General features: G+C 36.7%; 1 long non-coding RNA gene across 1 annotated transcript in view; it reads right to left on the minus strand.

Annotated features, from left to right (window-relative positions):
• Nucleotides 1-390: 390 nt before the first annotated feature.
• Nucleotides 391-12688, minus strand: part of LOC118160598 — a 70554-nt gene continuing 58256 nt past the window's right edge. The window contains exon 2 of the long non-coding RNA XR_004747594.1: nucleotides 391-2673. This is a non-coding gene — a long non-coding RNA (uncharacterized LOC118160598). The remainder of the gene's footprint in view (nucleotides 2674-12688) is intronic.

Below are 12688 nucleotides of genomic sequence, written 5' to 3' on the forward strand. Positions count from 1 at the left end.
CTCAGTTTGAGGAGGCTTAGATTATTATTCAGTGATCTCATGTATAATCTTCAGATAAGACAGGAACAGAAACTTTTCTGGGATAATCCAGAAAAGACTAGCCATGAATAGCCTATCCTAATCAACATACCATGTGAAAGTAACATAAGAACTTGCTCTTCTCCCACCCCTCTTCCTCTAGCCTCTGCAAATTTTAGATCACTATGAACATAAAATCTGTCTTCATTTTGCTGGGAAAGTTGATGAACAACTTCCTCTGAAGCCTGTCAGGAGAACGGGCAGGAGATCACATTTGTGCACTGAGCCAATGTCATCAGTGAAGCCTCAGAACTTGATTTTCATAGTTGCAGGTCATCCCCAAAGCAAGCGAATTCTGCTAGACATAAGAGCAAAAGACCTGAGGCCATGCTTCAAATGAGCACCCCTTCTCTACCAAAGCAGCGCTGTTTGCCAAGCAGCAATGCCAAAAGAGAGTCCTTTTCAGATGAACTGTAGCGTTATCTCTGTGAGCTGCCAATTCTCTGAATTCCTCATTACCTATGCATGAAATCCAATGGGTGCCTAATGCCAGTTTAAACTACAAATCAACACATTACTAGCACAGGGTACGTAGGTGTCCTGAATGGACACAAACACAGCATTATAGGCAGGCATCTGTGTATGCTGCTGTGTGCTGTTCTACTTCTGCAGTTACCTCGGTTACTTATAAAGAAAGTTAGAAAAGCAGAGAAAACTATTTTTCCAAGTAGAAATTGACAGCCTCTCTGCTGCTGCCCCTGCATAAGCATCACCAGTTGCACTATTTGTCTTCCAGACAGAAGCACCTTTCCCTCATATTTTAATTAATTCTTATGCTTCATATTCTTCAGGAGTTTTTGGAGTGTTCTGTTAACTGGAATAAATGTGAAATGACCTTATTCTTCAACATAACCTTGCAAGAGGACTTTCCATTGAAATGGGGCTCATTCTTGCTTCTGTACATAAAGTTCCAATGCACGTTATTCCCCTGGGTCTCTCTCCAAGCTGCATTTCAGCTCTTATCTCTTGAATAGCAGAGGACTGGAATAGAATTACTCTCTATGAAATATCTGTATTTCTTCTGATTTTAAATCATTCACAGATGCTCCCATTAATTATGTCCTAGAAATACGTCCCTAAGATTAACCTGCAGAAATGCAGTTTACATACATACACAAGGCTTCCCTTTACCAATAAAATAAAGTAAAATCAATACAATGTTGTGTCTTGTGCCATGTTAGCAGTTAACTAATGGACACTTTGTTGACTAACTGCCTTAAGAGTGATTCTGCTTCTGTCTCTTTTCTTTCTCTCTGAGTTTTACCTTATTTAAATTTTGACTCCCTTTCTAAACAGATTAAATTTTAATCCTCTTCTATTATTTGTGCTAGTGTGTGCAAGAAAGAAGCCTGTAAACTGTTTTGCTCTAGTTTCTTCAGAACAGTTTCTTCCCTCCCTTTTTTTCCCTGTCAACTCTAGCCTTCTTCATAGTAGCATTGCCAATGGAGAGATCCAGAAATCTTTGCCACAGATTCATTAGAAAGAAGAAAATTTGTGATGTTTGTGACCTTAGCGAACAAATACATATGCTTATTAGACCTATTTCAATGCTAAGTTCCAGGTTAGATATTAATGCTGCTTAGCTTTTCTTGTCAGAGCAACAAAAAGATGCTGTGGTAGGAATTAATTATGAGACAGTTAAGGCTTCTATCAAGCCTAAAAAAAAAAAAAAAAAAAAAAAAAAAAAAGGTTCTACAGCTCCAGTCACAAAACTCATAACGCTGGTGGTAGCCACCATACACAGAAAACATAACAGGTATAAAAATCAAACCTCACATCACTTATTTATTTATTCCATAGCTGAGAACTCTGTAGATAATCTTTAGGTTTTTTTCCATGCTGTGCAGTAAGCATGGTGTCCATTGACAGTCTCCAACATGGGACTTATAAGTTACTGAATGCCAAAATATGAGATGTCTTTTTTTCAAGGTGAATTTGCTTCTGTGTAGACCTGTGAGTCCTCATCTACATCCCAAAGCCAGGATTTTGACATACTTGGGTGCTCAATAATCAACATATCCAAAATGAGTAACTGATGCCATTGTTTACTCAGTAAAAGTTTATGAATTCATTTCTCATTGAGTAAATTCCCTATTCAGAGGCTTGTAAAGTATCTTTCCTCTATTCTGTGTAAGAGAACAAGTCAAGTAAATGAACAAACTAAGCAAGTCTCAGGCTGTAATTGTGGAAGCATTCATGTCTGGTTTGAAGAAAGCATCTGGTTTTCAGACTTAGCCATTCAAATCAGGTAAGACTCACTGATTTGATTCAGAGTTTAAGGACTCTGAACAATCTCACTCCTCATACGCCTTTCTGAAGCACATCAGCAGTAGATACATGGGGTGGGTGCTGTTGCTGCATCTACTATCTTTCTTTTACTCATTAAGAATGCTGTTTTCAAAATCCTTGGGCCAGCTCTCCATCTCTCTTTTCCCAGAAGGGACAGGGCAATCTTCTCTCACATTTCTCCCAGTTCATCTTCTCTTCCCCCTACCCTCTTCTCTAGGAACCTTCCTAGAATTTTTGCTTCCACAGCCTCATCTCATCCCTGGACTCCACATGACTTCTTCCTATCTCCCTTCCCCATTCCCTCTCCTGGAATCAAAATCACAAAGCAGAATTTCATTTGCACTCCTGAGAAATCTTGAACAAGTTCTTCAAGTGACAATGTAATGTAATATTCCAGTTCACAATATTCCTCAAAATGTAAGACAGTGGGAAAGACTGCCCACAGTATGTCCTCAAAACACACTGCATATTGGGGGGGGGGGGGGGGCCGGGAGAAGGTATTGATGTGGAGCTGTCAGATGTGCTTGATAATTTTTCAGTAATGAGAGGACAGGAATGTAACTTTGACAATATTTATCCTCTTTCTATCTTTTATCTTTTTATTTATTAACGTACAATATGATGGGTAAGCAACAAAGAAAAAATGGTATTTTTGCTCTACTGAGTTTTTAAAAGAATCTGCAAAACGTTCAGGTTTCCATACGTTAGCTCCTGTGGGGGACCCCATCTGGAATCCCTCATGTTTATAGCAATCATAGAAATCTCTGTGGATCTTACTTGCTGAATAATTTCCATATCCCTTTCCATTTAAAGCTTTTTTTTAAAAAAAAAAAAAAAAAAAAAAAAAAAAAAACAGACTCAAATTAAAAAAAGAAATCAACTGATTAGAATTCTAGATATTTTTCACTAGCACTACTACACGTGAAAAAAAGAGCAACACAAAATAGAAGTTAAAAGATACTGTATATATCTGATAAAAGACTTAGCATTGTGATCAGAATTTGTCAACAGAATAATCATTGCAACTAGATTACAAATAAACTGGACTTCACAAATATCCAAAGATGATGACAATGCAAACACATTTTTCTGAAGATCATATAGACCCTCTTAACTAACATCTCTAAAAGAGAAGGAAGCCAAAATATTTAAACAGTGCATTTAGAGATATTCTAAGACATCGTTCAAAGCGGCTGAGCCCTACTTATGAAAATATCACCACCACCACCAAAAAATCCAAATGACAAATAATATAAAAGTGTAATAAAAACTAATAAATCCTTCCTCTGACATATTAGGCACAAGAAGCCAACAAAAAGCCTGTATGGCCAATTAATAAGGCTATAAAAAGTGCCCTCAGAGAAGATGCAAGTACAGCAGAAAGATTTTTTTTTTTTTTTTTTTAACACCACTGTTCACTATGGAAAGAACTGGAGAGACTCCCATGCTGGAATCTTTCTGCCTAGGAGACTTGTCAGAGGATCCTTCCAAAATTGAAATCATTGTCAAAAAAATATTGACACAAATGGACAAAATGAAGAGTAGGAGCTCAACAGGACCAGATGGTGCCCACCCAGGAGTTCCAAGGGAGCTTGAGGATGAAGCAGACAAACAGTGATGTATAAATTCCTGCCTAAACTGAGCTGGTATCTGAAAATAAAAAATGTGATGTCATTAAAATAAAATAAAAATGATAAAATAAAGGTAGGAAAGGATTCCTAAGGGGTTAGATGCAAAGCCTGATTCTTATTCCAGGCCAGTTAGTAAAAGCCTTAATAAAAGACAGATTGAATGAAAACTAGGATAAGTGTGATCTATTGGAAAAAGAAAGTGTGGCTGTTCAAAAGGGAAGTGTAGCCTTGAAAGTCTACCTGAGTTCTCAGTGTTGGACTTCAACAAGAATCTAGATACAGATCATCAGCTTGGTATAATCTACTTGGCCTTCCACAACGGTTTCAAACAATTCTTTCACTAAAAGCTTTGTAAGAACTAGACTACCATATGCAAGAGAAAACACAAAACAAAACAAAACAAAAAAAACAGGCTAGATAATTTGCTAAATTATGGGGAAAAGAAGGTTGGTATAATATGACCAGGTCTCAAGCAGTGAAAAGAAAATAATCAGCGGGACCCCTGCTGGTCTATATAGTCATAAATATAACCTCACAAAAGGGGTGAGCTGACAAAGTTTGCTGACAACACTGAGTTATTAAAGTAGGAAGGACAAGAGTCATGAAAAATTGCAGAAGAAATTCTTATGAAACTAAGAGCCTGAGTAATAAAATGTCAGATGCTGTTCAATATAGGTAAAAGTACAGTTAATCAGATGGAAGAAACATAATCTCAATTCCACTTTTAAAATCATGGCTGCTGAGCTGAGCATTACAGCTTCAGAGCATGATCTTTGGATTATGATCTACAGTTCCATGAATATGGTCACTCAGTACTCAGTAATAGTTGAAAAAGACTAAGCATATGTTTGAAACTATTGCAAAATTAATAGAGAGTAAAATGGAAAATTTCATTATGGTGTTATATAAGTCCATGGTATACCCGTATATTAAATGTTATTTCTTAATCTCAGAAGGGATAGAGTAGCATAAAATATGCACAGAGAAAATGAGAGGGAAACCAAAGGTGTAGGGCAGCTTTTGTACAAGAATCAACAAAGATGACAATATCTGACATACAAAAGAAGCAACTGAGGGAAGAAATGAGAACATTACAAAATCATAACTGATATGAAAAATGTGGTTAAGGATGACCTGCTTAATTTCTCTTCTACATTAGCAGAACAAGGGGACATTAAATTAAGATAGCAGGAGGCAGGCTCCACACACAAAAAAAGGAACTGATCTGGGACACCCATGATGCTGTGGGATGCAGAATCTTACCTGGGTTCAAGTGGAGACAGAATAATAGAAGATCTCTTCTAAGACCTGGTTAGGTCTTAGATAACCTAAGCAAAGGGAAGTTAGGCTCAGTATATAAAATTCCCTGAGATTAAAACAGTCAGATAATGGTAAAAATGTAGAAGGGAAGCATCCTATATGCTCACTCTAGTTTTACTCCTTCCTAAACATTCATGTGCAGATTCTGTAGGAGTCAGAATACAGCATCAGACAGATCTTTTGTCTGACCCACTGTGATCATCTTTACATCTTTATAGCTTTAAGGCATAAGGCAAGTGCCACCTGCAACACATTAATCTTTTCCCCTAAAGATCAAATATATCACTGATGAACACAAAGTTATTTGTAACTTCCTCTTTCATTCTTGTTACTGGGGTCTGTCTCATGTCCAGTGTTCCACCAGATAAAGCAATTGAGTTGATAATTCACTACCTTTTTGTCTTTTTGTCACATTCAGACCAGCAACTTTAATGACAGATCTTTTTTTTTTTTTTTTTTTTTTTTTTTCCTAGCAGCAGGAGAAATATATTCTTATTCTATTGTTTTTGCTTAGAACATGTCAGAACATTTTCCTTTGTTTTTGTTATATACTGCAATGGCCATTTAGTACACAACAAAGAAAGGAAATACTACAGACTATGGCTGAACTAGTTTCAAAAACATTTGGACAAATAAAATATTTATATTGAATAGATTTCACATTGCAGAGCTTGGGATTTGGCAACAGACATTACAAATCATGAGCAATATAGAGGATACAGAATTTAATTAACATAGCTAAAGATGGAAAAGAAAGCACACTGATATATGTAATATGGCTCTCAGCTTCAATATTCAGCAATAAAATAACAAGCCAATGCTTCTAAACCAATCTGAAATGAGTAAAAAAACAGAAGCAACGTAGTTGGAAGGTTATATTTCAAAATGTAATTAGTGTCAGAATATTTCAGAACTCCTAAAAGCAAATAAGTCACCAAGTTCAATACAAAGGGAAGCACACATGACAAAGAAGTAATTTACAGAAGGAAACATACCTCATTATTTTTATTATTTAAATCTAATCATCATCAGATTAATTTAGAGAAAATGAAATGAAGGTAAAATACTACATCTTCATATTGCAAAAATAATTGGTGTCAAAGAAATTTTAATTTAGTGGAAACAATCCATTCTGTGCAATTATATATAGAAAAAAAAAAAAAACTATTATGTATATTAAATAGCATCTTTCACTGTAAAATATAGTTCTCCAAAGATTAGCCATGATTTAAATTAGTGGTCACAGAACATAATTTTCTATGTTCTATCTTCATGAAATTAAAGAAGACTCTGAAAAAGACCTATGTGAGTATATTCAACAAGAAAACCAAACAGTAATTTATTTATAACTGCACATTAAGAGACCACTTGGACAAAGCTACATTTTGGTGTGTAAAACACTGAAATGCATTTTCAAAAAATAAAGTGCATTTTCTGACACAACTGCCAGGGGGATACTCACTTTATATCAGAATTCAAATATTTCCACAATGCTCCCACAAAGCCATAACGCTAAGCACTGCCAACATGTCATCTATATGACCGAGCAAGAGTGGCCACACTACCAAGCCTATGCAGGCATCCAAACATAAAAAAAAATAACACTGACATGTACACACATGGCAATTTTCAGTGCTCCAAACTAACCTACTCGGCAAAAATTTCAAAAACACTTCAAAAAAGCTGTTCAGAGATAGGAATGTTACTAACAGTTTTCTCTCAACTGCTACAGGTTGAATAGTCTGAAATAGAGATGGGGAAATGTGCAGATACTCTGTGGCTGGTTCAGAGGAAATTTTCTCTTTTCCTCTGAAACATGTCTGGTGATAAGAAGAGAGATCAGGAGACTTTCTTTCTTTCCAGCAAGGCAGGAAATGTGCCATTCTTGCATTGTCTTCTAGCTGTTTTCCTGCAAGGAGGATGTACAGAAAAACGTTAATGTGTAAGTGTGAAAATAACAATATAAGCTTTGTATTGTTTTGCCCCTTCCAAATTCAGGCTCAGCTGGAGCTCTGTGCACAGTCAGACCAGTTGTTGTTTTATCCAAACCAGTTCATCCATCCCTAATCAAGATGCTAGCAACCAGCTGTGTTGATCCTCTTGTATTCAGCGCACAGCCTTTCTGTGCTCTGCAGAAAAAAAGATCTCACTTTAGACTATGCTCAGTCAAGAGTGTTGTTTCCATCAAGAATCCACAGGTGCAACGTCTCTGGCTTTGGCTTTGCTCAGTATGAAAGTTAATTGCATAGCCCTTGGATGACCATTTAGACCTGCATCTCTTAACCTTTGCACTGCTGAGATTAAGCACTGTATTCAGCACTACACTACAGAGCAGGGGCACAGTCACCTAATTACCCCTCTACGCTTCCTCCTATAATGACATTTTTCAATGCACTGCTCCCACCTCGGTTCTCAATCTCCAGTCTTCCTACTAACTGTTCTCTCCTACCTCCCTGAGATGAAGAAAGTATCTTTTAACAGTTCAAACGAGTCATTGCATATTCCTTACATCCCTCTCTTCCTAAACTCTAGGGTGACTTTCCATACCAGCTCCTGTAACAAGGTTTCAGTTACGTTATCTAAAGAAAAGGCATTAGCAGCTAGAAAGATATATATGTCTATATATCCAGCTATGTGATTATTTAAAGAGGTTCAGCATACATAGCAGAAACACAGATCATGACAAGGCTGGCTGACAGCCATGCACAACATGTTCCAGGATCCTACTGATTTTGCTGTGCAGACATTATGTGCCTACCATGTACACATATCTGTATTTCTCTACTGTTAATCAGGATGCAAAAGGCAGAAACATGATGATGAAAACATCCCTCCTCTTCACCCTTCATCTAGGCATAGCTGAGTAGTCTAGATTTAATGGACTACCTGGAGTCATCTAACAGATTAAGTCCATCATGGCTTATAAATCCCCTTGATGAGGGTATCAGGTTTTGCCTTGCTTTTGTGGGCATACAGTCCTCTGAAGAAAAGGAAGATAAGTAGTCTTTAAACAACTACTAGAAGGATCCTTTCCAAGTTGGTATCAGCAGGTATGACAACAAAAGGTGACTGTGCCCTTATCACCGTTTCAATTACAAAAGCAGGGGAAAAGGTTCACTACAAAGGCTTTGAAAGGAACAATGCCACATAAGTAAACAAATAAAAATAAACATTCTTTCTTAGCAGTTAAGAAAATGCAACAAACAAAATGGTAACCAAAAAAGGAAGTGTAGGATTTGTATGACATATGTATATACTGCATGCAAGAATCTAAGTAAACTCAGTTCATCTCTTTCATTTTAATATTAACAAAATAAGTTATGGCCCATGGAATTCTCTGATGAAGAACCTTCTCACAAATCTTACAATGTAGTAGGCTTTTCAGTGAAGTCCTGTGATAATTGCAGCAAAATGATGTATCATGTTAATGCAGGAAAGGTGGAAAGAGTGAGAAACCAGGCAACCACAAAGCTGACTTGGGGCTATAGAGCTTTAGGTCATCCGAAAGCAATAGGATTTTTTTTTTCCCTCTTTTCTTTCTGCGGCATAACCTAGGGTAATCCTACAGTTGGGTTTGATGTATGTGAACATCATTTACATGTCTCAAGCATCCACAGCCCTTGAACAAGGGCTGCATCACATGCAGAATGAACAACTTCCACAAGGGTATGTTGGGGTATCCCCCAAGAAGGGGAAGCCCTTCTTGGAGCTTGGGCTCCTCCAGCAATTACACTGTAGTAAGGAATCATATCTTGTAAACTTCAGCCCCAAGTAACCTATGTGGTCCAGTTGTGACAGTGTTTGTTTTCTCCACAGTAATTTTTCAGACAGTGTCATACCCTATTTACTCATACTGGGATAGCTTTTGAAAGTCCTACGTTTAATTTATATTTTACTGTTCCAAGACAATTTTATGCTGTTATTCAAATAGTATGTGCACATGGTTTTGTAATAAAATGTAAAAACACGACCATTAAAATATTGACTCCTCTCAATTTAAGTTTTAGATATTTAAAACAGTAGGTATACCGCTAATACGATGATATGATAATACGGTATGAGCAGAAAGATGCAATTCAGCCCCAACCCATCCAAAATTACCATTATTAATTCCTTAGAACTACCGTTCCCCACAATTGCTGTTTAACTAGTCACTTGATACCTATGCTTTGGGAATACTTTTATTCCCTTTTTTTTTTTTTTTTTTTTTATTCTAAACTCTGGTATCTCAGTCAGTTTAGCACTATACCAGTAGGTGGAGTAATGGTAAAGCAAATACCTGCTTCAGCTATTTGTATTTTTGAACAGCCATTTTTAATATCTTTTGCCAAGATTTGCATAAACCAGAGTTTGATATGCCAGGAAAACCTATACATATACATAATGTACATTCAGACACTTAAAAATATAGACATTAAAAGACCATATTTAATACCTGAGACATGAAGTCCCTTTCTATCATTCTGTACAGTTCTCTTCAATTTCTACATACTGGGTACATACAGAATTATACATTATACATACAGAATTTTTAAATTGTGACAGAAGCCTTAAACCCTACATTCCCATACATTTAAAAAGAACTGATCAATGCCTGAAGGGAGTAAAGACTCTCTGGCAAGTTCTGCTTTGGTATTAAGGTCAGTTGAGATTTGAGAGACAGCCTTGGTTAATAATGTCATGCCCCTGCCAACCTGCAGTTGTGTAGCGTGCCCAAAGCCTTCAGTATATTGGATAGGAGCTGCATTAGCGAGACCTTTGTCCTGTGTCAGGGTGGAGGGTGGCTGTTGTGAATGGATGCACTCATGTAAAGAAAAACTTTCTATGAATGCAGCAGTTATTTTTCCTCCTCTCTGTTGCTGTCTGGACTCCAGATAACACTAGCACCTTCAAAGTCTTTCAGGTAGGCAACAAAACACGGCCTTAACAAATGCATAACAGCCCAACATCACCATGGCAGCTTTGTCTCCAATTGAAGCAATTCAAAATCCAAATTTAAGTCATTATGTGCTATCAAAATATAGAAATTTTATAAAACGAAGTAGATATGCACTGAAAGGAATATCATTCGGGCTACAGCCCAAATCATCTTTGTTCAGGCAAAATTCCTACCCAAGTCAGTAGCACTTTGTGTGTGTGTGTGTGTGTGTTTTCTTTTTCCTGATATAACAAATAGGCACAAACCACTCAGTCACTTTATGAATAAAAATGATCAGTTAGTATTAATGGATTTATTGACTCTGCATTTAGATAAGGAGTGCAGTACATTTCTGTATAGATATCTCAGACTGATGTCCGAAGCATAATGAAGATAATATTTTTCCCAATCAGTGTAACTTTTGTAAGTAAAATGGCTGAAACTGAGCTTTGCTTGTGTACAACAACAACAACAAAAGTAATATTATCACCATCTTTCTTTAGCTATGAGATATGCAAGAAAAGCCATAAAGGCAGGAGCTTCAGTTTGCTCCTAGTGATCATATTAAGTTGCCAACACCAACACAAAGGGGAAAAAAAAAAAAGTGGACAAGGCCTCCTCTGTAAAAATAACATAGATCTCAAGAACTGCAAATATTGGTCTCCATATATGCATTACTGAGTAGGGTAAGATTATTTCCCAAATCACCATTTGTTCTAAGGAGCTTTTTGATATTATTAACATTAAAGAAACTCCTTCTCTCAACCAAATCCAAAAGTTTAAGGAAACATTCATATACACGTGAAAATACTGAATCTGTACTACCTTCTCAGGGTTGTTCAAACTCAATTATTTTACTGTGATTTTGTTTGTGAATTACTTCTGATTCATTTACATTTTTTTTTGTCTTTACAATATGCAGTATGTTTAGTAAATCAAAAATATCTACAACTTTTCCTCTGCCAATACAAACAGTGTAGTATGATCATCATCTACTTCCCTATTATTCTCTAGGAGAAAGGAGGGAAGCACAGAATAACAGATATTTCAAACTAACCACATATTTTCTTGCAGACAAAATATAGTCATATCCTTGAAAACAAACATAACCTCACCTTATACCAGAGAGAGTGAGCAAAAATGAATATAAAATATACCACAATCATTCAATAAAAAGAGCTGTGAGATAAACCGAATCATGAATTAGCTTGATCTCAAGAGATCATGCTCATAATATCTGACATGTTTTGACACATATGAAAAGGGTAAATGAGTTTAAAGCTGAGAAAGAAAGGAACATTTTACCAAGCTGTTGCCTAATTAGGGCCGTATTCTTTGAGTTGTTATGCACCTTCTGAAACCCTTGCAGCCTCATCACCCACCCTTCATTTCAGGAGGAGTCACGGGCAGGGTGCAACTTTCACAAGCCATGAGGGAGCCTGCAGCAACAGCCCCATTTGTTAATTGACTATACAGAATGCAAGGGCTCCCACAAAACCCAAGAGAGCACAGGCAGGTGCAAAACTGCAAGATCAGGTTGCAGCAGAAGTAGCCCTGTTGCACACAGTAGACATGCCCTTTTCTCAACCAGCAAACAACACATCCTCATCCAGACCCCCCCTGTACTTCTCCTCACTGGTTAGTATGTTGGTTGTTTATTTCTCCTTGCTTCAATGCAATAAAAGATATGACTGTCTGAGGGTAAAAAAAACAAAAACAAACAATAACAACAACAAAAAGCTTTTTTAAGCAGCTGAGTACATGAAATTCAGTTCATATCCAAGCCTTTTTTAATTATTATTATTATTTTTTAAAAAAGGAGGTGGGGGAATCAAGCTGATATCTCTCACACACACACACTCCTGTTGCTTTGCATCTCACACATCTGGCTGAAAAGGACCTACTACCTGAATTTCAGACTTGTCTTTCCCTAAGGAGATGGAAATTACTTCCTTCTTGAGTCTTGGTTTCTATCTTGTTCAGAACCAAAACTGTTTCTGCAGAGGTTTTTATTCCTTCCTTAGGAGGATTTTAGATGGAACAGAAATTCCCCCAGTTTTTAAAATGATTGCTTGCTGTTTTACAACAGTTACAGAACAAAAGACCAAGAAACATGAAGAATATCCTGGCAAAACTATTTTCTATGCTCCAATTTTCTAATTAGTCACTATCATCTTTTTCTCTACTTCCCATTCTCCTTCACCCTCTCCCCTTCTCCCCGCCCCCCCCCCCCCTTTTTTTTTTTGTCTTCCCCCTTCCTTCTTTTCATCTAGCTCATTTTGGATTTTCAGATTGTTTGGAACAAGGACATTCACCCTTCACTTCAGTCTTCATTCTGGTCACAAGAAATCCTGCCTATGGAAGAAAAAAAAAAAAAAAAAAAAAAACAAAAACAAAAAAAAAAAAAAAAAACTTTAAAATTAATAAAATAAACCCCACGGATTAAAAAAAA

The sequence above is a fragment of the Oxyura jamaicensis genome, chromosome 1 (genome assembly GCF_011077185.1).
Source record: "Oxyura jamaicensis isolate SHBP4307 breed ruddy duck chromosome 1, BPBGC_Ojam_1.0, whole genome shotgun sequence".
Lineage (NCBI taxonomy): Eukaryota > Metazoa > Chordata > Aves > Anseriformes > Anatidae > Oxyura > Oxyura jamaicensis.